The sequence below is a fragment of the Haliotis rufescens genome, unplaced genomic scaffold, assembly GCF_023055435.1.
Source record: "Haliotis rufescens isolate VD_foot unplaced genomic scaffold, xgHalRufe1.0.p SCAF_12, whole genome shotgun sequence".
NCBI lineage: Eukaryota > Metazoa > Mollusca > Gastropoda > Lepetellida > Haliotidae > Haliotis > Haliotis rufescens.
In genome coordinates this window covers 14,622,143-14,648,619 of record NW_025963802.1, presented here as the reverse complement: position 1 = coordinate 14,648,619, position 26,477 = coordinate 14,622,143, and the positions used below count along the sequence as shown (strand labels likewise).

At 42.5% G+C, this 26,477-nt stretch overlaps 1 protein-coding gene across 2 annotated transcripts in view; it reads right to left on the bottom strand.

Annotated features, from left to right (window-relative positions):
* The window catches only part of LOC124119575, a 55,971-nt gene that overhangs the window by 6,977 nt on the left and 22,517 nt on the right, over positions 1-26,477 (bottom strand). Inside the window, exon 1 of one of the 2 annotated variants that reach the window (XM_046482128.2) lies at positions 10,044-10,271. The exons of the other annotated variant lie outside the window; for it this stretch is intronic. The gene's annotated coding sequence lies outside the window, so the exon portion shown is untranslated. Of the gene's footprint in view, positions 1-10,043; positions 10,272-26,477 lie in introns of those variants that run through there. 2 annotated transcript variants of the gene reach the window in all.

The following is a 26,477-nucleotide window of genomic DNA, read 5'->3' as shown; positions in this document are numbered from 1 at the left end:
ATGATATATCGTGAACTAATTCTTCCCTTTCGTACGTGTTAGTTTTATCCGACATGCGGAGACTTTAATGAACCCTACAATTACGCTGTAAAAGACGACGAGGACAAACTGGGGGAGGTAAGAAACTTCAGAAGCCAGTCTCCATACTGTATATTACGGCCGATTTCCAACAAGTATGACATATGATATATCGTGAACTATTTTTATCCTCCCGTTCGTACGAGTCAGTTTCACCCATTCTGTACAGGATAATTTATATTTAGACACATCTTTACATATATGTTTCCCACGAAGTACCTCGAAAAACACACACTGAAACGATGCACCATCGATGGCGCACTAACAGCGGCGTAATTGCAACGACATATACAACGACGCACCAACAACGGCACGCTAAAAGAGGTGCACCGTCAACGGTGCATCGAGACTCACATTCAACAATGAACAAAAACGACGCATTGACAAAGAGGCAAATACAACGACGCACAAACATGGCACCAACGGAGCATTGGACTCACTTAGAACACTTCATATTCACTGATAATGGAACGCTTTCAGTCACGCTCCAACAACGGCACAAGGCAACTACGCAATTACAGCAACACGTGTACAGCATCAATACCAACTGTACAGCGTACTAATGTACCATTATTCACCCAGAGGTAACGGGGAGAACAGGCCTCCCAATCACACGAATGGCGCCTAATGGCTCCTAAAACGGAGATATGTTCAAGTACATGGTCAGTTCTTGGATGGATGCCATAGGGCAGTGTAAGTCGTAAACTGGGTGTCAATGCATATATTTCCACACCTGTGACGCTATCGCTAAATAGCTTGCTTGTTCGTACCCAAAACATATACAGGTCACAAAAATATTAAAGAACCACCTAATCAAAAGCTTGATATTTGGCTGTGTCATTAATTGGCTTTCACGCCATTTCTCGAGGAGAACCGTGCTGTCTAAGTACGCATGTTCTATTGACTCAATAGAATGAAGTGTTTAGTGAAATATTACATATGTTTGCAGATCTTTGCACGCATGTTTTCCTTAACAATGGTATGGTTATCAATGCAAAGGAACGACCATGTTTAAAACAAGATCAGATTTCTTTTTGTAGTTTTGGCGATCTCATTGCAAGGATCAACCATAAAACGTTCAGCTACAGATATCATGATGAAATCTAGACGTAGAGGACCACATGAATTCACAGAAACATAAACCTTTGGTTAGGGTCAGCTTAACATGGTGTAGCTGCCATACAATGTCCTAGTCCTGTGATGGGATTCGGACCAGCGACCTTCTGATCAGAGGCCAGACGCCTTGTCCACATGCCTCAAACTTTAACCCTAAGCTGATAAGGTAGGGGTGTCATCAACTGGATGACTCCACGCCCTGCTAAACATGGGATGGAGCTTAACGTTTAAATGTTGCTGAGGTATGTCCTGTGCTGACTTTCTCTGTGTTCCTCTGGTTTGTCTGACTTTGGAATAACACTAGCCTGTCTCTCAGACCCTAGAAAATAAATTATAAAAGGAATCCTACTCAAGTCTTGAATGACTTGGCATGTGAAATACAGCATTGTTCTGGGATCCATTTGAATTTTATTTAATATTTCATGTATAAGATAACTTTATTGTGGGGACTAAATGCTCGTCTAGAGTCACACCTAATCATTCAATACTTCTTCCAGACCACTGTAGAAGCGGGTCAGCATGAACAGATGGTCGAGAGGAAACACAAGCTGCAGTTATAGCTGAGTGTAATTTTGTCCTAAAAATAACTCTGCAATTTGGCTCGTCGATACCGTCTGTTAATGTGAAAAATAACGTTTGTGTTTCTTTTGTCCGAATGACGAGTAATTCATCACACTAATTCGATAACAATCGAGTTTTTCCATGAGCCTGGCAGTGTCGATTGAACAAACCTTTGTGTGCCTGATACAGTCAATGATACCGATGTGACGCGTTGACCTCACGCTTTGATTCAGCTACATTTATATATGTACTGAAAACTAAAATAACACAAATATAATGACAGGGATCCTTACAAACAGATACCGTCGGCATGGCAACCAGTAAAACATCACGCGAAGCACCAATAAAAACTTAAATCATGCAAAGAAGCAAAAAATCAAACTCTTCAACAAGAAGAATGATTTCATAACAGTGTACACAGATATCCGATTTAGCGAGGATATTATCTGTATTGGGCGTTTCTATGACAAAACATACTAGCATCCCCTTTATACGATGAAGCGGAATCAAAGTGTTAAGCTGAACCAATAGCGATGATTGCATTGTCAAACTGCATATTGAAGGTAAACGTGTGGAATGGCGTAACGGAAACAGCCAGCTGGGTTTCCACGGGATCACAGGAAGTGCGATGACGTCATAAATAAAAGCGTTCCTTGGCAACAGCAACCGCTCGCGTAAACTTATCTGAACCACAAGGCATCTAAACACGTTTCTCATTACAGAGCCTTGCGTAAACGCTCCGTGCAAAATACTTCTCCATGAAACCATTCTCCCCCAGTTTCCCCATTCCTTTTTCATTGCGCTCAGTGACACCTATTTATATAAGGATCAATAGATGCGATCTCTGAAAACAACATCAAATCAATTATCTTTGAGAGAGTTGGGCCAATAAGTAGGTGTCTACTCATATATTGAATTAAACTCTGTTGATGAAGATTGATAGAGTACTGTACGTCATCGGTTTACCATTAATCACAACCTGAGCGATCATATTCAAGAAGTTGTTGACTAGCACTGACATTTGAATGGCGATCAGCCACAACACTTACCACCAAATTATTAACCGTAAATGCCACTTTCTAGTCCGTTCATGACGAGAACTAATTAATAAATCATCTCGGACAATAACACCAATTCCCCGTGGTTTGCACTTCACAACGTGTCCCTATTCTACACTCCCATCGTTCCACTGTAACTGTCCCGCTTACCGTTCAGTCCTCGTTTGTTAATGCCACTTTCTTACCCCAAGTTGGTATTGATTTTGACCCGAAACTTAGGAAAACTGAGCGACAATGTCACAGAGATAGACGTTCTGACATATTGATCTTTATTCTATTCCAAGATGCAGAAAAGTGACACTTCAGACAAAAATTACCAGATTCTATTAAAAGTCTCTGTGATATTATTGATGAAATGTTCCGGGCGAAGGAAAGCGACTGCAGCGCCCAACACATATCTCACTACACAGACATTGCAGTAGAAATAGTGTTTGGAACGTTCCACCAAAGAATTAAGTTAAGCTGAATTCAAACCTTAGCGGTAATCAAAAGAAAATGCAAGACTCGTTAAGTGTGTGGGGTGGGTATATGACAAGACATGTACATATGAATGAAATGCCAAGTCTACTCTACTAAGTGAGCGCCTGATCTCCATAAACGTTTTTTAAAGCACAACCGCCAGCGTTATATTGGACCAGCCGTGCCTGGTGCGACAAGGGTGTTTAGGATTTCATGGTCTCTAATACAGTTCTAATTTGGGAGTATTGCAGAACCATGTCGTGAGATGAATATAAGTTAGGACTGTTGCTCTGTATGGCCCTTTCGTGGCCTCTTACATTGCAGCGATCTTAAGCATTGAGAATTCAGAGACCAAGACACCTCGTAATGAACATTGGTATCCTAATCCAAGATTTAAAGATCACTTAATGTCCAGTGATATCACACTCCAAGATCTAGATCTAGTGGTCATTTATTGTTCAGTGATATCACTCTGAGATCTAGATCTAGAGATAACTTTGTGTTCAGTGATATCACTCTACGAGATCTAGATCTAGAGATAACTTAATGTTTGTTGATATCCCTCTACGAGACAAAAGAGAGATGTTCAAGAGGATTACGAATTTCGAGATATCTTAACACAAACATCCATCTCAGTGTGCCGCCAATGTCTCGTGGGTCGTAACCAAACTATGTATGTCATACTACAATAATGGTATGACGTCATAACCTATTGCACATGTATTGCAGATAATCCTACCTGTATGAACGACGCTGCACAGCCATTATTTCTAAGCAACATACTCTCTGCACGATAACAGGCACTAGAATATGCATGAGATTTAGGATTCAGGCACCCACAATCGATAATCTGTTTGATATTTGATGACAGGATGTCTAACTGATAAATAAGACAGACATTGCGAAACGCCACTGTGACGTCAATGGATGGTTAATGAGTCATTGTGTAACTCTATACTTGACATGCATGTTCATTACCAATAATAAGAAATATAATAATAAGAAGGTGATTGAAATAGAAACAAATTACATTCGCACATGATATCTCCACGTGAACATTGTGAAAATGCACCTGTGTCACTCCGTATCTGTCATGACAAATACTTAGTTGCATCTCTCCACGAATGATGTATGAAGAAATATTCCGTTTCATCTTGGACCCTTAGGCCATATGGGGAAAAATGACTGATTGTTCTTGTTTCGGGAACACGTCAGAATTTGTGATTGATATCGGTCGGGATGGTTACCATTTGCCATTTTTTCATTGGTTCGTGAGGCTGAGTGAGTGGGCTAATGCGTGAATGAGTCAGAAGGTTGAGAGTGACAGAGTGAGGGTGATGTGAGTGAGTGTTGGTGAGTATTGCTTAACGCCATATCAAAGCCATACTGTAAATAGGCAACATAGGTTCCACTACATCATTGTACGTTCTGTGACATGGTTCATCGGGTGTAGCCATGGAGACACAAGTGCATGCCGACAAGTGCCAAGATCACAACACACGCCTATCTTGACAACGGCAGGTGTTGCTCAGATAACAATACACATGTACCGTGACGATAACACCCGCTGCTCAAATCACAATACACATCTACCGTGACGACATCTCTGTCCCAAATCACAATACTATTCTACTGTGACGATAACATCTCCTGCTCTGATCCTCATACAGGTCTAGTAAAGCGACAGCGTGTTGAGTTCAGATCACAAAATACGTCACTAAAGCGACTCCGTCTCGGGTTCAGATCACAAAATACTTCTACCAAAGCGACAGCGTCTTGAGCTCAGATCACAAAATACGTCTAGTAAAGCGACAGCATGTTGAGTTCAGATCACAAAATACGTCTCCCAAAGCGACACCGTTTCGGGTTCAGATCACAAAATACTTCTACCAAAGCGACAGCGTCTTGAGTTAAGATCAAAACAAACGTCTACCAAAGCGACAGCGCCTTGAGTTCAGATCACAACAAACGTCTACTAAACAGCGTCACCTGTCTAAACATGCTCGTTGTAAATATCAGAAACGTGATAATATATGGAATATTTCGCATGACTCCTTTGTCATGAGAATTGAGTTCTTGATAAATCAAATTTACCACACATATTGGTATTCATACACCGTCAATAGGAACACTTACTCAAAGGAGGGCGAGCTGATACGAACACATAGTGATTTACATAACCAAATCGCAGTAGAGATTACAATGTGTATTTACTTAACATTTTGTAAAATCCCATTTGTTGATGTAAGTCACGTCAGATCAGAGCCACATAGTCTGGATCGCTCGCGTTCCCATGTCAATTAATAGTAAACAGAATGTCATAACATTAGCAGAGATATACCACTTATGTCCTAACGTCCTAATGCATTAATGTTCAATGTCAAATTATGATAATAGATTTCTTCTGGAAGAACATTCATCCATATCAACTATTAAACAACTGCAATTATCAGTGTTTATATACATAAAGTTGCTTAGCACAGTTAACTCATTTACACGCGAATGTACAAGATTGTTCCTTACGTGGGGCGCATTTGACGGATTAATGTACACGTGAATGCACAGAATAGATTGTTCGTTCATATGATACACGTGAGGTATATGTCCATGGACTCTTCTCCACGTGGAGAACATACCGGATTGTTCTACACGTGGCAGACGGAATGGATTATGGATTGTTCTACACGTGGGTCCACAGGGAGATTGTTCAGCACATGGAGTGCATCGAATGATTTGTTTTACACATGGGCCTACAGGACAAAAAACGATCAACACTTGGAGTGAACAGAATGGATTGCTCTTTACGTTGGCCAACAGAAAGATTGTTCAGTATGTGAAGTGCTCAGGGTGGATTGTTCTACACGTGGGCCCACAGGAAGATTTTTCCAAACGTGCTACACAGATGGATCATATGATGGACTATTCTACACAGGTGGCACATATGATGGACTATTCTACACAAGTTGTACATATGATGGACTATTCTCCACACGTGGCACATATGATGGACTATTCTACACAAGTTGTACATATGATGAACTATTCTACACAGGTGGCACATATGATGGACTATTCTACACAGGTGGCACATATGATGGACTATTCTACACAGGTGGCACATATGATGGACTGTTCTACACAGGTGGCACATATGATGGACTATTCTAGACAAGTGGTACATATGATGGACTGTTCTGCACAGGTGGTACATATGATGGACTATTCAACACAGATGGCACATATGATGGACTATTCTAGACAAGTGGTACATATGATGGACTATTCTACACAGGTGGTACATATGATGGACTATTCTACACAGGTGGTACATATGGTGGACTGTTCTGCACAGGTGGTACATATGATGGACTATTCAACACAGATGGCACATATGATGGACTATTCTAGACAAGTGGTACATATGATGGACTGTTCTGCACAGGTGGTACATATGATGGACTATTCAACACAGATGGCACATATGATGGACTATTCTAGACAAGTGGTACATATGATGGACTATTCTACACAGGTGGTACATATGATGGACTATTCTACACAGGTGGTACATATGATGGACTATTCTACACAGGTGGTACATATGGTGGACTGTTCTGCACAGGTGGCTCATCTACACGTGTACGTGGACATACCACCGCAAAAACACGCAAGATAGGAATCAGTATAAATAATCAATACACATTGACTTGGTATTGAGAAGGCAAATATACTAATTAGGCAAATCGCACAGTAATAACATGCATTATTCAGCTCTAGCGTCAAATTAAACTTAACTTCAAAGGTAGATACCTTCGCCTCTTGCTTCTTAATAGCATACTTTACAATGTCAAATATTAAGCGTGTCTAGTCGAGGAGAAAAATAACTGACCGCTTTGGTTCTGCATACAATATAGATTGATAATATCTCCCTATTGTTTGATCTGAACAGATGCTTGGAGCTGAAGATACATGACTCGCTTTAATTACGATACCGTCTGTTTTAGATCATGTAGCAGGTCGGCTGACCGCCATGAGCATACACCGCGGCAACTGGCGATACCTTTCTCTAAATATTTCCCTAAACCTATATGCCTAAACCTCAGCCAGCCTCTACAATCCTCCCCACACGAATTAGTGCCACACCATAGCACCCTTTCCAACTCTCAGTTTTCTGTAGAGGCTGACACAAATATGTTTAGTCGCAGGCCGTCCTTTGGAATGTCTTACGTTTTATACTCGCCCAACATCTAGACGGCTAGTCCACGTCTCCATCCTGCCCTAGACGGTTATCCCCATTCTTCGACCTACCCTAGACGGTTACCCCCCTTCTCCCACCTGCCCTAGACGGTTATCCCATTTCACCCACCTGCCCTAGACGGTTGTCCCCCTTCTTCGACCTGCCCTAGACGGTTATCCCGCTTCTCCGACCTGCCCTAGACGGTTATCCCCCTTCTTCGACCTGCCCTAGACGGTTGTCCCCCTTCCTCGACCTGCCCTAGACGGTTATCCCCCTTCTCCCATCTGCCCTAGACGGTTATCCCCCTTCCTCGACCTGCCCTAGACGGTTATTCCCCTTCTCCCATCTGCTCTAGACGGTTATCCCTCTTCTCCCACCTGCCCTAGACGGTTATCCCCCTTCCTCGACCTGCCCTAGACGGTTATCCCCCTTCTCCCATCTGCCCTGGACGGTTATCCAACTTCTCCCACCTGCCCTAGACGGCTATCCCCCTTCTCCGACCTGCCCTAGACGGTTATCCCCCTTCTTCGACCTGCCCTAGACGGTTATCCCCCTTCTCTGACCTGCCCTAGACGGTTATCCCCCTTCTCCGACCTGCCCTAGACGGTTATCTCCATTCTTCGACCTGCCCTAGACGGCTATCCCCCTTCTCCGACCTGCCCTAGGCGGTTATCCCCATTCTTCGACATGCCCTAGACGGTTATCCCCCTTCTCCGACCTGCCCTAGACGGTTATCTCCCTTCTTCGACCTGCCCTTGACGGCTATCCCCCTTCTCCGACCAGCCCTAGGCGGTTATCCCCCTTCTCCGACCTGCCCTAGGCGGTTATCCCCCTTCTTCGACCTGCACTAGGCGGTTATCCCCATTCTTCGACATGCCCTAGACGGTTATCCCCCTTCTCCGACCTGCCCTAGACAGTTATCTCCCTTCTTCGACCTGCCCTAGACGGCTTTCCCCCTTCTCCGACCTGCCCTAGGCGGTTATCCCCCTTCTTCGACCTGCACTAGACGGTTATCCCCCTTCTTCGACCTGTCCTAGACGGTTACCCCCCTTCTCCGACCTGCACTAGGCGGTTATCCCCCTTCTTCGACATGCCCTAGACGGTTATCCCCCTTCTCCGACCTGCCCTAGACGGTTATCTCCCTTCTTCGACCTGCCCAAGACGGCTATCCCCCTTCTCCGACCTGCCCTAGGCGGTTATCCCCCTTCTTCGACCTGCCCTAGACGGTTATCCCCCTTCTTCGACCTGTCCTAGACGGTTACCCCCCTTCTCCGACCTGCCCTAGACGGTTATCCCCCTTCTTCGACCTGCCCTAGACGGTTATCCCCCTTCTTCGACCACCCCTAGACGGTTATCCTCCTTCTTCGACCTACCCTAGACGGTTATCCCCTTTCTTCGACCTGCCCTAGACGGTTATCCCCTTTCTTCGACCTGCCCTAGACGGTTATCCCCCTTCTTCGACCTGCCCTAGACGGTTATCCCCTTTCTTCGACCTGCCCTAGACGGTTATCCCCCTTCTTCGACCACCCCTAGACGGTAATCCTACTTTCTTCGACCTGCCCTAGACGGTTATCCCCTTTCTTCGACCTGCCCTAGACGGTTATCCCCATTCTTCGACCACCCCTCAACGGTAATCCTACTTCTTCGACCTGCCCTAGACGGTTATCCCCCTTCACCCACCTGCCCCAGACGGTTACCCCTCATCTCCTACCTGTCTTAGACGGTAACCCCTTCTCCTACCTGGCCTGGACGAATATCCTCCTTCTCCGACCTGCCCTAGACGATTATCTCCTCTTCCCGACTCGCGCTAGACGATAACGCCTTCCCTGGTTTAATTTAAATTCGTAAGTAGATATTTGTCCCAAATGATTTTATATCATTTATCTCCTTACCGAACAGTTGGCATCTTCTATAATGTATATCAAACGCCTTATTAAAGTTCCACCAATTAAAGCTTCGGATGTCACTTGCAATACATAATTGCGGCTACAGAAGAGAGAAGCTTTATTTAACGATCAAAACCTATTTGCACATGACTTCAGCACATACGACACGTATGTTATATTGTTAACCCTTTGAACTGCTACACTTACTTGATATCAGTCATGAAACTGCACACATAAAATGCTAGTCCTTTGAGTCTCCTTTTACAGTCTACTTGATCCATTAAAAGTCAATAGCGACCAAATGTACCATTTGAACAGTATTCACTGAGAGTCTGAAGCACGTAGTTCACTTAAACATACTCTATAGAGCTATCAATTATTCAGTCCCACTCCTGCATTACAAGACGCTGTTTCGCATGTAGTTAGTGCAATCTTGATAGCCCACGATGGAAATAAACTGCCTTGAATACCCGTTCGAGAATCACACAATGCAAGCTATAAGACAGGCGCATGCCGGCCATTGATCATGGTAGCTAACGACGCCACGAAGGGGAAACATATATCCGCAATAAAATCATGACTTTGAATAAGTGAAATCTGAATATCAACTATGTTCGTCTATGTTAAGTCTATGTGAAGTCTCCTCACCTGTTCGGATGTAAAGCCAATGTCTGCTATCCCATACCGAGGTCTCCCACCAGACCAAGTGTGCTGGCACGGGCTAGCGTCATCAGCAGGGACAACGTCCGACTCCGTGTGTATCAACTGGTCTCCGTGCCGCCCCGTCCTGTAGTGGGCTGTTGTAATGCAGTGAGGCACTGACTGTGTGAGTGGGCGGGAGGGAGAACGTCGCGGGGGGATAACAGCCGGCGTTAATCAGCCCTACTCTATCACTGGGAGATACGGGACCGATGGGGTAGTTGTATCGATACTTCAGCTTACAGGGCACAGCGGTAATAGATGATGGAGTAACATATTCTTTAGCTCAAGAGGAAGTCAGACAACAACTCGGCTTCCATGTAGATGTGTTCTATACTTGGGTGAAGCGTTGTTAACACACTTTCTGATAACTGGAGACATGAGGCTAAGCAAAGTTGAGTACAGGTGCAAGAAGAAGGCACGTTGTATCGGCAGACAGTCGTACAGGTGAAAGGTGAACACATGTCGTATCGGCAGACAGTCGTACAGGTGATAGGTGAACACATGTCGTATCGGCAGACACCCGTACAGGTGCAAGAAGAACGCACGTTGTATCGGCAGAAACTAGTACAGGTGATAGGTGAAGACATGTCGTATCGGCAGACACTCGTACAGGTGCAAGAAGAACGCACGTTGTATCGGCAGACACTCGCACAGGTGATAGGTGAACACATGTCGTAACGGCAGACACTCGTACAGGTGCAAGAAGAACGCACGTTGTATCGGCAGAAACTAGTACAGGTGATAGGTGAACACATGTCGTAATGGCAGACACTCGTACAGGTGTAAGAAGAACGCACGTTGTATCGGCACAAACTAGTACAGGTGATAGGTGAACACATGTCGTAATGGCAGACACTCGTACAGGTGCAAGAAGAACGCACGTTGTATCGGCAGAAACTAGTACAGGTGATAGGTGAACACATGTCGTAACGGCAGACTCGTACAGGTGCAAGAAGAACGCACGTTGTATCGGCACAAACTAGTACAGGTGATAGGTGAAGACATGTCGTATCGGCAGACACTCGTACAGGTGCAAGAAGACCGCACGTTGTATCGGCAGAAACTAGTACAGGTGATAGGTGAACACATGTCGTAACGGCAGACACTCGTACAGGTGCAAGAAGAACGCACGTTGTATCGGCAGAAACTAGTACAGGTGATAGGTGAACACATGTCGTAACGGCAGACACTCGTACAGGTGCAAGAAGAACGCACGTTGTATCGGCAGACACTCGCACAGGTGATAGGTGAACACATGTCGTAACGGCAGACACTCGTACAGGTGGAAGAAGAACGCACGTTGTATCGGCAGACACTCGCACAGGTGATAGGTGAAGACATGTCGTATCGGCAGACACTCGTACAGGTGCAAGAAGAACGCACGTTGTATCGGCAGAAACTAGTACAGGTGATAGGTGAAGACATGTCGTATCGGCAGACACTCGTACAGGTGCAAGAAGAACGCACGTTGTATCGGCAGACACTCGCACAGGTGATAGGTGAACACATGTCGTGATGGCAGACACTCGTACAGGTGCAAGAAGAACGCACGTTGTATCGGCAGACACTCGCACAGGTGATAGGTGAACACATGTCGTATCGGCAGACACTCGTACAGGTGCAAGAAGAACGCACGTTGTATCGGCAGACACTCGCACAGGTGATAGGTGAACACGTGTCGTATCGGCAGACACTCGTACAGGTGCAAGAAGAACGCACGTTGTATCGGCACAAACTAGTACAGGTGATAGGTGAAGACATGTCGTATCGGCAGACACTCGTACAGGTGATACATGAACACACGTATTATCGGCAGACAACCATACAGGTGAAAGGTGAACACACGTTGTATAGGCATAGACTCGTACAGGGGATAGGCCAACGAAAATTGTATAGGCATGCACTCGTACACGCACAGGTGATACATGAACGCACGTTGTATCGGGATACATTCGTACAAGTGCTAAAAGAACGCACGCTGTTGGGCCTTCAGTGGTATTTGTCATAGATGGACGCATTCTGCCGGGTATACAGTGCTACATGCATCTCCGGATATCAACCAATCTTCCTTATTTTGTATTCCTGAAATCGGCCATTCATAAGACCTCTATTGGCAGTTGCTCGAACTATCTGAACATACACACTGGCCTTCTAAAAGTTGACTTAAATTTTTCTTGGACTGGAGGGTTATCAGAATTTCCATCTAATAAAGCCACTTCTGGAGTTGGAGTCGGAAATAGCGTCCAATCGGTTTTTAACCGAATTAATAAATCTAGAAGGTAAAACAAACGTTGTATTCATGTGAACAACGAACTGGACAATTAGGGTACGATCTGTGTCAGTGTGAATGTTTTGTACACCTCTGACAAATACCTGATCAGGACACCTGCATCAATTTGTAAGCGTGGTACAAATATGTAAAATTATGTATTTTCATTCGTGCAGAGTGGATTCGCTTAGGAAGCTAAAAACCTAGGATCATGGGTTCGAATCCCGGTTCGACCCGATTATGTTTCTAGATTTTTCAACACCATACCGTGCTCGTGTGTTTCACCGAAGTGGTAAACGTCTGGGACCTGCATCACTTCGGGCTTTTCTCTACATTAAGCTCACACGCCGTGATATAACTGGAATACTGTTCAAAATGAGTGAGTGAGCTGGTTTAACGCCGCTTTTAACAGTATTCCAGTTATATCACGGCGTGTCAGCTTCATGTGGGAGGAAAGCCCGAAGTGATGCAGGTCTCAGACGTTTACCACTTCGATGAAACCCACGAGCACGGGTATGGTGCTGACAAACCTAGAAACATAATCGGGGTGAACTGGGATTCGAACCCACAATCATAGGTTTCTTGCGTGCCCAAGGGACGCAACTCTGCACAGCGAATCGCGGCGCCTTAGACGACTGGGCCACCGTGCCCCCCACTGTTCAAAGCGGCGTTAAGCACCCGTGTCGTTGTCTCATCAGGATGAACATGTCTCAATGTATATGAAAAAAAACCACGTCTCAATATACATGGAGGTTACAATCTCAACCCTATTAACAGAACCCTTAATATTCAAGCAACATAGGCATCGACTAAGAAATTCAACGTTAGTTTTTATTGGCCTTGATAAGAACATCTAAAACTGGTTATGGTGTATTTTCGGTTCCATGTGACACCTCTGCTCAACATCTTACAAAAAGGCAACACGGTACTTAGGCAACATGGTTAGCCAAAGTCCAGGGTAACGGCTTCAAAAGAACTCCTTGAAACTACATCAGCGTCGTTAAATACCACTTAGCATTGGCTGAGGACCACACCTTTGACTATTTTGGTCTTAAGCAAGTGTTGAGTAGTATAAATATATTCATTGTTATTTCAGTGCCTATTGCATTACTTTAGACATCATCGATGAAATAATTGCAACCACAATAAAGTATTAAGCTACACTGACATTCGGACAATATACTTTCATAATGACGACACAGCCTGCGTATATGCTCTTGCCTTCTTCGTCTCGTTTTGGCGCTCCTACTGAATGTAGGCTAACTGTGGCTGGTATTTTCTTATCGATTTTACTGGTTGAATGCATTATATATCTACAATTTCGGTAAAGAATTGTCTTGATATTCACTGATAAAATCCAAAGAGGATGCGTGGAAAGTCGGTTTTATATTTGAGATTGGGAGATAACAAAACATGACTTCTTTAATTTGTTTAAATAACATTTTGAAAGAAATCGCGAGAGATCAAATATGTATGGGTTGAACATATGGGAGTCGAATGTCCTCTACATTTAGCACGAGAAAGCTACTAAGGGTAACATCCTACGTCTTTGATGTGAACGCTCTATTTTCGAGACACGGCCTCGTGAGATTTGAATCCAAATGAATTAAGAGATGAAGACGGCACATCAATGACGATACGGCACGTCGAGATGATGAAAGTCAGTGGCGATTAGGACCACGTGCTTCAGATACCGCACAAGGTGTACCTGCTCCGTCTCGTCCAAACCATCGCTGGCACACTGAAGCGTTCAAATATAAACAAGAAAATCTTCAGCTATTCACAAAAGCAATACAACTGTTTCTTTGCCCAATATGGTGCCAGTAATATGGCCCGATGGTACGTGTGGTACATCTGGGTTCGAATCTACAAATGGATATGATATCTGAAACCCTTTGCAAAGTGCCCTACAAAAATGTGTAAAAAAATATAATTGATAAAGTTTTAGTTAATCAATATACAGAAGGTATCGTACTGCTTTACCGATATGGTAGAGCGGTGGCCCGTTGGTGCTGGTGGTCGCTTGTTAGGCAAGTTCGATTCTACAATGGATACAGTGCCTGAGAACCCATTATTAGTGCACTACTTCGACATGCGGGGCGGTGGGATAGCCTAGTGGTTAAAGCGTTCGCTCGTCACGCCGGGTTCCATTCCCAACATGGGTACAATGTGAAGCCATTTCTGGTGTCCCCCCGCCATGATATTGCTTGACTATCGCTAAAGGCAGCGTAAAATCATACTCACTCACTCACTTCGACATGCCGGAGGAACAATCGTGGAGAAAGCCCCAACCCTACTTGCACGATAATTCACCAAATAAGATGAATTCTCTCGTAAACAAACGTTACATTTTAGCGTAAGCCTTAACGGACTGTGAGTCTGTGTGTCCTTTGTTCTAATTGCCAAAGGAAGCAATGTCTGTGGTGTAATCAGCTTGCGCAACTCCAGCGTTTTCTCCTGCCTTACCAGTGACCGCAGGGGGAGTTGTGAGAGACGCAGGTTATTTTCAGTATAAACTATCGACTTGTATCACACCTCATTACAGCTTTATCGCAGGGACCCGCAGTCAGGTCGGGGCACAACCACTTCGGTACAAACACGCAGGAAAATATCTTAAGAAAAATACCAAATGGTTGGACTAACTATATAATTATACATTCAGTTCCTAAAAATGTGGGACTTCGTTTTAATCAGAACAAGTGAACACTTAGTTTGAAGAAGTAAATGAAAGCGACAAAGACAAAGAAGCTTCTTCTAAAAGCAGAGTCCATTGTATGATTCCGACTATATCACAATCATGTGTTTATGAATCAGTTTCAAATAGTGATGATACCATGTGTTCGCCATGAGGTAAACATAGGTGGCATCCGTCAAAAACACATGCAAAGGCAAGTCAATTGTTCACCAGAATATACACAGGAACATATATTACAAATCAAAATGCATTGTTATTTAAAATTGCAGGCTTTCATGCAAAAGGAAAAGCACATCCTTGACGTAGGTATGCATTATCTACTTCAGACCCAAGATTAAGACATCTCGCTGCCAATAGAATTTTGCTGATGCGGCGGTAAGCAATATTCAATCAGACCCCAACACTGTCAGCATAACCTTCATCAACTTAATCTCCTTTTCAGTCATTAATATTAATATTGTCACTGTGTGATCAGTATGCGGCTGTACGGCGAAGTTATTGCTGTCAGAATAACAAAGGACAATACAGTAAAGTACGGTTATAACGAACTCAAAGCGACGACTAATTTTAGTTCGTTATAACCGTAGTTTGTTATAAGCATATATACAGCATATATGTCCGGGACTGAAAAATAAGTTCGTTATATCGGTCAGCTCGTTCTAAGCGTGTTCGTTATAACCGTAGTTTACTGTACTAGCGAAATATGACACAGACACAACACATTCGGCAAAGCACATCAGTTTGCCAATAAACCCTTTCCTCAATTTTCTTTTTCCGTAAAATTGCATTTAAGTCGAGGTAAGCAGTGGCTTCCAATGACATGCACTCATAAAGACTTGCGGTAAGCTCAGAATCATCAACACTGTTGTTGAACATCTCGCGGTGCATCGGGCGCTAATACATGTATGTCTCACAGGCAAAGGTAATATCATTTGTCAGCGTCACAAATTCCCTCAAAAACCAGTTCATTAAAATAACGGAAGAAGTGGGCACTCTACGGCGTAAAACTGCAATAACGGCAGTAATAATTTAATATGAGGAGATTGGATTGCAATTCTGTTGATGTCATTGGTCCCCAAAGGCGTTGTCGTGATGCTAAGACGTCACTGTGTTGTTCAGGATGCAAACCACTGTCGATAATAGTAATTGTCATACATCTTTCGGTAATTCCACGTGCTTGAAACACGACTCAGTGTGGCCATGTAAACCTTCAAAATGGGTCCTTTCTGGAGTGGGCAGGTCTATGTTTAATGCCTATAAGAGGAACATTAATGTAGCGGGTCTGAGGTCAGAGGCTGTTAGTTCCTGTTCCTTGAGGCTCTAGAAGAGGAACCTTGTGTGGCGTGCGATTCCCGACAACCCCCTCCCCCCATCTCCCATCAGTGATGGTGAAAGACGGACGAGAGAGATCCTTAGCAAAGATTGAATCAATTGTTGCTGTGGAGCCTGAATGGAATGAGACGATCAATTAGAGAAGTCGAAATAAGAAACCATACCGTTGCTGGAATCAGGAAGTGGGATAGATTGGTTCTAGCGCTCTTTCTAGGCTAGCAAAGCCCAATTCGGCGCACCACTGGTGCTCCGCTGTGTTCTAATTATAAACCTAATGTAACCGACGAAGCCATGATTGTATTGGGTATACACGTCAAACGTCCTCCCCCACCCGCTCTGTCAAGCTGCACAATACGTGCGGCATCCATAATGACAAGACGGATATCGTTTTCTCTACTTTTCTTGTCACAGTGGTAAAAGAAGTGAAAATTGATTGGCTGTTTTATACATTGATGTAACTGATACTGCTTCATGACGAATTTCCACACGTTATCCCCAGAGGTTGTTTGGAATATTTATGAGGAGGGGAATTAAATGACTTGTTGGTTTTCCTCGCACAAATAAATCTAATATGTCTCCGTACAATGAAGCGACGGAACCTAAAGGTTGCTGCACATATATCTATGTCACATGGGGGCATTGTCTCCTGTCTTCCCTTGGGCACCATGCCCGTGCACGCGGGTTTCACCAAGGTGGTAAGCGGCTGAGACCTGCATTACTTCGGTCATTTCGTCCACATTAAGCTGACACGCCGTGATATAACTCGTGGAATACTGTAACAGTAACAGTTCAAAGCAACGTTAAAATCCATCTCACTCACTCACTCTATGTCACATACCAATAAACAGAATGGGTTTACACATTGATTCAATCCACCTTACACAGAATCAACAAAGCCTCCGCATTCAATCATCTTGTTACTTTCTTCGGTGTTTCGGATCCTTTCGTCGGTAATTTATTTTGGCAGAATTAATGTGCGATAAAATAATTTAATATATACCAATTTCGAGAGGAAAGATTATGATTACGGGATGCGTGTCCTGTATTAGTGAGTGAGTTAGGTTTAATGCCGTATTCCAGTTTTATTACGGCGTGTCAGCTTAATGTGGAAGAAACGCCCGAAGTGATGCAGGTCTTAGACGTTCAGCACTTTAGTGAAACCCACGAGCACGGGTATGGTGCTGACAAACCGGGATTCGACCTCACGACCATAGGTTTCTAGCGTGCCCAAGGGACGCAACTCTGCACAACGATTTGCGGCGTCTTAGTCGACTGGGCCAACCGTGGCTCCTAATGTCGGAGAATTGACGCAAGTTGTAGACATTTACGTCTTTTGTAAAATCCAAAAACAAATCAGTATATTTCTACGAATTTTGCCTATTTATTCGCTAATGGGATTAAGTTGCTTTTTCAGTTACATGTACTACGCGTTTTAAATGAAATGTCACTGAAACCTACCACACGTCCACGCTATATTGTCCAGGGCGTCATATCAGCAACTCGGGACCTTCTATCAAATCAGGCCTTCTACAGATAATCAGAAAACTAATAATCAAGAAAACGTATATGTGCCTAATCTCCCAACAATCTCATCCATCGGTCTCCCTGTCTCTACAGAGCTGGAGTTCTGCTGAGATGTTTAAATCAACTTCTTGCAGCTTAGTGGCTATTCAGCACAACGTGGTGCTAACGACCAATAATCCGCAAGTACTGGTCACTCGGATGGTTTCTCAGTGTGACCACAGACGTCGATGTCCCACGTCCACAACTTCAAGGACATGTTATATTGGTCTATCTTGTGTACTGCCCACAGACACATACATTGGTTTCCTTGTTATAAATCGACAGTGATATCTGCCGCATGAGGGCTTATTTGTTGTCCGAATCTCTCCTACTGCAATGTGTATCGACCCAAGAGAAGAGAGATTAGACACGACGACATCGTTCTGTATTTCGGCACCATGAAGCTCTACATTACACGTACATGAAGCCTTGGGTGTGTGTGGAGATTCGGATGAGTCGTGTGCCGCATTTTGCCATCTTTCTAGAGCGAATAATCAGGCCTGTATCATCTCCTAAAATGTTTCCGCGCTTTTTGTCACAGTAGAGTTGTCGATTTTGTGTCTGTAGTCATGTGATATGACGGCAGAAGATGATATAGAAGCGTTTCATTTATCAGGGATCCAATTGGGACAATTTCGATGTATATGGTGGAATTCTATCTTGTCGAGATACATTTAGATCGTTGTTATTTATCTGGTAGAAAAAGATTGTGGTATCTTATCTTGTCGAAATAGATCGTGGTATTTTATCTTGCCGAAGTAGATCATGGTATTTTATCTTGTCGAAATCCATATAGATCGTTGTTATTTATCTGGTCGAAATAGGTCGTGGTATTTTATCTCGACGAGATACATTTAGATCGTCGTTATTTATCTGGTCGAAATTGATTGTGGTATTTTATTTTGTCGAAATAGATCGTGGTATTTTATCTTGCCGAAGTAGATCATGGTATTTTATCTTGTCGAAATCCATATAGATCGTTGTTATTTATCTGGTCGAAATAGGTCGTGGTATGTTATCGTGTCGAAATAGATCGTGGTACTTTATCTTGCCGAAATAGATCATGGTATTTTTTTCTTGTCGAGATCCATGTAAATAGTTGTTATTTATCTTGTCGAAATAGAATATGTATTTTATCATGTCGACATATATCGTGATCATGTAACTCGTCGAGATATGCCCTGGTCATATTTTGTGAAACTAAACAAATATTGAGACACAAAGCGATGTCGACTGTCCCTTGTCGTGATGCATAGAAGTCGATGGTCGAGATGGATATGTCGCGTGTTCGCGTGTTCCTGTCCAGATATAAAAGGGTGTATCCATTGTAGAGATACGTGGAAGTGGTTTATCTTCATAAGTTGATCTAAAATTAGAAATAACATTTCGGTTTCTACAATAACTGAAATTGGTATCCTATTATCTGAAACCACATAAACTGCCGGACAAAAGATAGACAACAATATTTAACCATTCACTTAAAAAAAATATTGGCCCCAAAAATTACAAACGCTATCAAAACGTGACAAGGCTGAAAACAAGTCGCCGAAACACAGCCAACTTGAAGTCCAAAATACAACAAAGATAACCGTATAAACATCAACCATGACAACCATTTCTTGTTATTTCATTTTAAGAGTGAGTGAGTGAGTGAGTGAGGTTTTACGCCGCTTTTAGCAATATTCCGGCAATATCACGGCGGGGGACACCAGAAATGGGCTTCACACATTGTACTCATGTCGGGAATCGAACCCGGGTCTTCGGCGTGACGAGCTAACGCTTTAACCACTAGGCTACCCGACCGCCCCCTCATTTTAAGAAACAACTACGCGAAGTAACAGAAATGCGATTAAAAGCGGCGTATAACCGAACTCCCTCACTCCCACAGAAATCAGACACCATGGTCATACTTAAGTGACCTGCGGGCTCGGACTATAACGTTCTTGCAAGCAACCCTATATCTTAATTCGGGCTATCTATTTGAAGAAGCAAGCCTTGGACAAACGCCAATACAGAAAAGGCAATCGATTATAAATATCCGCTTGACTTGTCCAAACAGTCTGTCGCTTGCAAGTGTAAGCTATAATAGGAGAATATTTGATATAATCAGTTTAAATACATCTGAAAGTAGCGTGTATTTCACGCTTACTGTGACAATCCTATGACCCGGGTAGTACGATCGCTCAGACTCCTTGGCGTCCAGAGTATCTTAATATAGTTCCAGTAATCACGTCTCCATACTGTTTGAGTGGTCATGTCAAACATTAGCATAACGGCATGTTGCAATATGATCACGTTCGACCCCTTTTCGAACAATCTTTTTTCAAATTCAATTTCGAAGTAAATTTCAAGCCTGATTTATCGAGCTAGCGTTTCAAGCCGACATCGAACAACTTTTTCTTAATATTTTTGTGAATGAACCGGACAATGAATTTAAAGCCATGACTCGCATGTAAGTTTTGAAAAGGTGCCATTGTTTCTGAAGCCGAAATATACATGTAGGTAATTCTTAGATCAGGGAGCTAACGACCAGGGCAAGTGAGTGTTTAATGCCGTTTTTCGACCGCCTCCGTGGTCTAGTGGTAGAGCGTCCGCCCGGAGAGCGGAAGGTCCGGTGTTCGATCCCCGGCCGCGTCATACCAAAAGACGTTAAAAGATGGTACTTGTTGTTACCCTGTCTGGCGCTCAGCATTAAGGGGCTAAAACAAGGACTGGTCGGCTCGGAGTCAGTATACTGTGTCTGAGTGGGGTATTCCTGTTAAACTGCGTCATGGCATCTCAGTGGGCTAGCACTATAAATCGGCATCAGTCCGGACTAGTACAAGCAGCCACACACACACATACACACATGCACGTCGCTATATAAGTGCAATAGTCTTGGACGCGACGCTAAACCCAATTTCACCTCACCTTTAATGCCGTTTTTCACTGTTTTTCAGTTAATAACAGAACAAAGCGTCGGTAAGGGTAGACACTAATACCCTGGAGAAGTGACGGTAGTAGACCGGTGTATGTAGGGATAGGTTTGGTATGTTTCTTGTTTAACGTCACCGCACTCAGCAATAGTCCAGATATATGACGGCGGTCTGTAAATAATCGACACACGATCCACTGATTGACATCACGTGATCGATTTACACAATTGGGATACGATGACATGCAATCAACTAAAACAGCGAGCCTGACAACCTGATCCCGGTAGTCGCCTTTTACGACAAGCATGGGTTGGGGTAGGCGACAAACACCAGGGTGTATAAAGGTAGGGGCCAAAGACCACTGCAGGTAAAGGTAGGCACTACAAATTGCTGTAGATAGAGGTAGGCACTAAAGACCATTGAAGGTAAAAGTAGGTACTGAAGACCACTGTAGATAAAGGTAGGCACTAAAGACCACTGCAGGTTAAGGTAGGCACTGCAAATTACTGTAGATAGAGGTATGCACTAAAGACCATTGTAGGTAAAAGCAGGCACTGAAGACCACTGTAGATAAAGGTAGGCACTAAAGACCACTGCAGGTAAAGGTAGGCACTACATATTACTGTAGATAAAGGTATGCACTAAAGACCACTGAAGGTAAAGGTAGGCTCTAAAGATCACTGTAGATAAAGGTAGGCACTAAAGACCACTGTAGATAAAGGTATGCACTAAATACCACTGTAGGTAAAGGTAGGCACTAAAGACCACTGAAGGTAAAGGTAGGCACTAAAGACCACTGTAGGTAAAGGAAGGCACTAAAGACCACTGTAAATAAAGGGAGGCACTAAAGACCACTGCACGTAAAGGTCGGCACTAAAGACCACTGTAGATAGAGGTAGGTACTAAAGACCACTGCACGTAAAGGTCGGCACTAAAGACCACTGTAGATAGAGGTAGGCACTAAAGACCACTGTAGATAAAGGAAGGCACTTAAGACCACTGTAGATAGAGGTAGGCACTAAAGACCACAAAAGGTAAAGGGAGGCCCTCAAGACCACTGTAAATAGAGGTAGGCACTAAAGACCACTGAAGGTAAAGACAGACAGACAGACAGAAGTTTATTCAATATTTTAGGCCATATGACCTATAGTACAGTAGTGTTGTTTTTTTGTATCAACATTGTACAGTCACGTGTAGGTAATAATAAGTTTACATAAAATATTAACGTCTAATTTCTTCTTCAGGAATATTGACAGAGATGATATTGTATTTGCATTGCAGGAGATCAACAAATTTCTCATCAGTTGTTCATCTTTGTACATAGTTGAAATCATAGGGAGGTATCTATTTCTAAGAAACTGATAATGTTTACAAATGAGAAGTACATGAAACTCATCCTCAACATAGCCTTCATTACAATAACGGCATAAACTACTTTCTTTATCTTGTACATTTTTCTTTCTGAGATTGTTAACATTAAAATTATGTAATGATATACGTAATTTACACAAAGATCTTCTCAAAGTTCTATCCTGAAGTACAGATACATATTTTTCAGGAACAAGTAAAGATTTTATATTCGTATAATGGCATAAAAACCTTGAGGATGATATTTGACAGCGCCAATCTTGTGAAAATATATCAACTAATCTTTCCTTAAGCATGAAGATAAATAATTTATCATTTCCAACATCTTGAGATATCCATACAAGAGAAAAACCAGACATACAAAGAATATTTCTGATATCAGACACCCATAAACAATATTTACCCTTTTCATCCAAGGCTTTTAACATATTATAACAATAACTGAAGGTAAAGGTAGGCACTAAAGACCACTGTAGGTAAAGGAAGGCATTAAAGACCACTTTAGATAGAGGTAGGCACTAAAGACCACTGTAGATAGAGGGGGGCACTAAAGACCACTGGAGGTAAAGGTAGGCACTTAAGACCACTGTAGATAGAGGTGGGCACTAAAGACCACTGTAGGTAAAGGTAGGTACGAAAGACCACTGTAGATAGAGGTGGGCACTAAAGACCACTGTAGATAGAGGTAGGCACTAAAGACCACAAAAGGTAAAAGTAGGCACTAAAGACCACTGTAGATAGAGGTGGGCACTAAAGTCCACTCTAGATAGAGGTAGGCACTAAAGACCACTGTAGAAAGAGGTAGGCACTAAAGACCACTTTAGATAGAGGTTGCCACTAAAGACCATTGGAGGTAAAGGTAGGCACTAAAGACCACTGTAGATAGAGGTGGGCACTAAAGACCACTGGAGGTAAAGGTAGGCACTAAAGACCACTGTAGGTAAAGGTAGGCACTATAGACCACTGTAGGTAAAGGTAGGCACTAAAGACCACTGTAGATAATGGTAGGCATTAAAGTCCACTGTAGGTAAAAGTAGGCACCGAAGACCAGGTTGGGGTAGATAAGGAAACAAACACAAGGGTATATTCAAGACAAGGGAGTCTAAAGGTAGGCACTGAAGACAAGGGTACATTGGTATCGGCGCCAAAGACAAATGCAGGTAAGTGAAGAGTCCAAAGGTTCCATATATTCAAACCTGATTATTTTCAACACAACGATGTCTCCCGTACTAAGAAACAGACATCTCTTACATGCAAAGCGAAACGACAGAATCAATCTTCTCATTCCTTAGTGAAATCACTGTGAAGCTTTGAACATCATGTCTCCGTGACAGCTAATCCATTAATACAGAAGCCTATGCCGGTGTGCTAATTATCGCAAAACGAGTAAAGGACGTAACTTTTACTGTCATGAAAATCATGGTGGTGAATCTCACGACGGCATAAACATATAGAGCCACAAAAGTATGTTGGTAAATACATTATTAAATGCTCATATCGAGTGACACTGACGATGATAATGGTTTATAATATTCTAAATGTAAACACACACCTCTATCTGCATGACATGGGCGACGATAATCGTGATATTACAGGACGGCAAATTCTCGTTAATTTTACCTGACATTTTGACATTTGTCACTAACGTGATAACACCATCACTGGTCCATGTAACACTCTCTACTTTAACACGTCCAGACGTACTGGCTTACATCTCTAATACCATAAACTGGGGAGCAAAAGAAACTATATATGTACCTCTAAGTTAATTTTATCTTATCTTTGATTTTCAATTGAAGCGATATTTTATCCAAAAAACTGTACTTGCGCTTAATCAGCACTCAAAAATACTTAGAAATGCTTTGTATTTGAAAAATCCTTAAAACCTTTTAAACAAAATTACAAATTTACAACATTCCAAGTATAGTAGGGGTTATGCGGTTGCAAAACAAAAATTTCTACCCCAGTCTTCATTGAGTGAGTGAGTGAGTGAGTATGGTTTTACGCCACTTTTAGCAATATTCCAGCAATATCACGGCGCGGGACACCAGAAATGGGCTTCACACATTGTACCCATGTCGGGAATCGAACCCTGGTCTTCGACGTGACGAGCGAACGCTTTAACCACTAGGCTACCCGACCGCCCCCAGTCTTTATTGAACCAGTCTAAGTTGACACAAGATTACCGAGCTTCACTGATGACCTTTTACAGTCTATTGCAGGGATGAGTGATGGTTAAATAGACCTAATCAAGTTTAACAACAGTTAATTCAATTTTCAATTACATAAAGATAATCCTACATCTACCTTCTCTTCCGATAAAGGTAGTTCCGATATGTCAATGTCACATTAAGCGAATACGGGAATACGTATCTTTCGGACCTTTACTATACGGATACAAATTTGTACTTCATCATTTTGAATATTTAACGAAATTAGGAAGGTGACATTTCTTCTCGAATTCACTTTAGGTCTTTGACATTAGCAGAAGCATGGGATAATGGTAAAGGAAAATGGAACATTATAGATATTTCTGTAATGAATTCTATACTCAATGAACTCGGATGACTTCCAGACACAGAAAATGCATTGTTTAACCACTGTTATGAATATGATTGAGTATATTAAGTATACGCTTAATTAAAAAATAGCCAAAATCAGATTCAAAGTCCGCATGTACGCGTACAATTTATGTACGTAGACCCGAGGAGCAAACGTATAGTGTCATTATGAAAAGGTATGTAATATACAGTCAAGGATTTGAACGCAACACATCGGTGTTATTCTTGGAACCCATGTGATTTCACAGAATATGAAATAAATATAAAACATCAAGAATAATCAGTATCGATTATGTGCTGAAACAGATTCCATTGGACGTAAAAAGCAAATTTTAAATAACATTATTTGACAGAGAGGCAGTACTGAATCGGTAAGCATACTGACATGAAACTCATCAAGGTGTTATCCAAGTTTGTTCTTTTCACGGTTTCTCTCGACCAACATTTCTTTTGTAGGCGTATGTGTAGGCGAAGAGTTTTCACATACAGCTTACTGCTGAGTTGAAGTTATTGTTCCAGATATTCTGTCAAAGATTAATATTTCAGGAAGTTAAATGCCAACAGGAAGAGGACAAATGTTCCCAGTTGGTTACGTCATTATCGAAGTCATTTGTTATCGAAATAGAAAGCAAACGACACCGATTACAATAATATATACGAATATATCCTAGTAGCGAGGCAACAAGTATTTAGTTATGATATACAAATTAATTATTTATATTGAATACAAAAGACGCCACGGTACAACTGAAAGGTTTTGCTGATTCGCCTATGGCTTAAGGGCAAATTGAATCGATTCAGGGGCAAAATAATAAACGCCGGCCATTTGAAATAGAAAATACTTTGCTGCTTCAATAGCTTTGATGATTCTTCCAAACAAAAGATATCCGGTGACACGCAAATGAAATCTAATTTGAAAAGACAAGTATATATGTTTTTTCGCTGACATGAATACGGAATGATTAAGCTGTAATATGGGCGAGTGTGGGTTTATGCTGGTTCAGCAATTTTGACGTGTAGGTAGAACCTAACAATGTGGGTCAAACCAGTCTGAGACCTGTCTGAGAGTGAGATTCTGTACATACCGAACTACCGTCAATGTTCACCAGTGAGTGAGTGAGTGAGTGAGTGAGTGTGTGAGTGAGTGAGCCTAATGAACGATTATCTGATACAAATATCAAAGGGAGACAATGAAACTTCAAGGTAAGATGTTGTTGAGCTTATGAACACTGGGCCACCCCAGTCCTCTCTGGTTCGTGTTTAACCTGGTTAATAAATGGTATTATCATAGTGCTCACGTAAATATAGTTTGAACAAACTGCACTGAGACATTAATGTGAAATATTCTTGGAAAACATATGTTTTAAATAAATACTAATCAAAATGCGATAAAACTGTAAGTTTTGTCAGTGTTGTGAAAAAAAATAAATTTTGAGCTGAAAACACCTGCCCACTGCCCTCCAACTGGCAGTAGAGATTGTAGAAAATTTATTTGTGGTGATTATCAGTGGCAGCAACTGAATGAAGCGTTAGTAAAATGTTGAGGGTAGTCGTGACCAGATTGTTTGCGGTACTATGCGGCAGCGAGTAATTTAGAGTTATCCGCCTTTGTTTGAGTGGCCTTAAACATGACGCAACTGATCGTTCGAGACATTTCGGGATTGGACAGTATCTCGA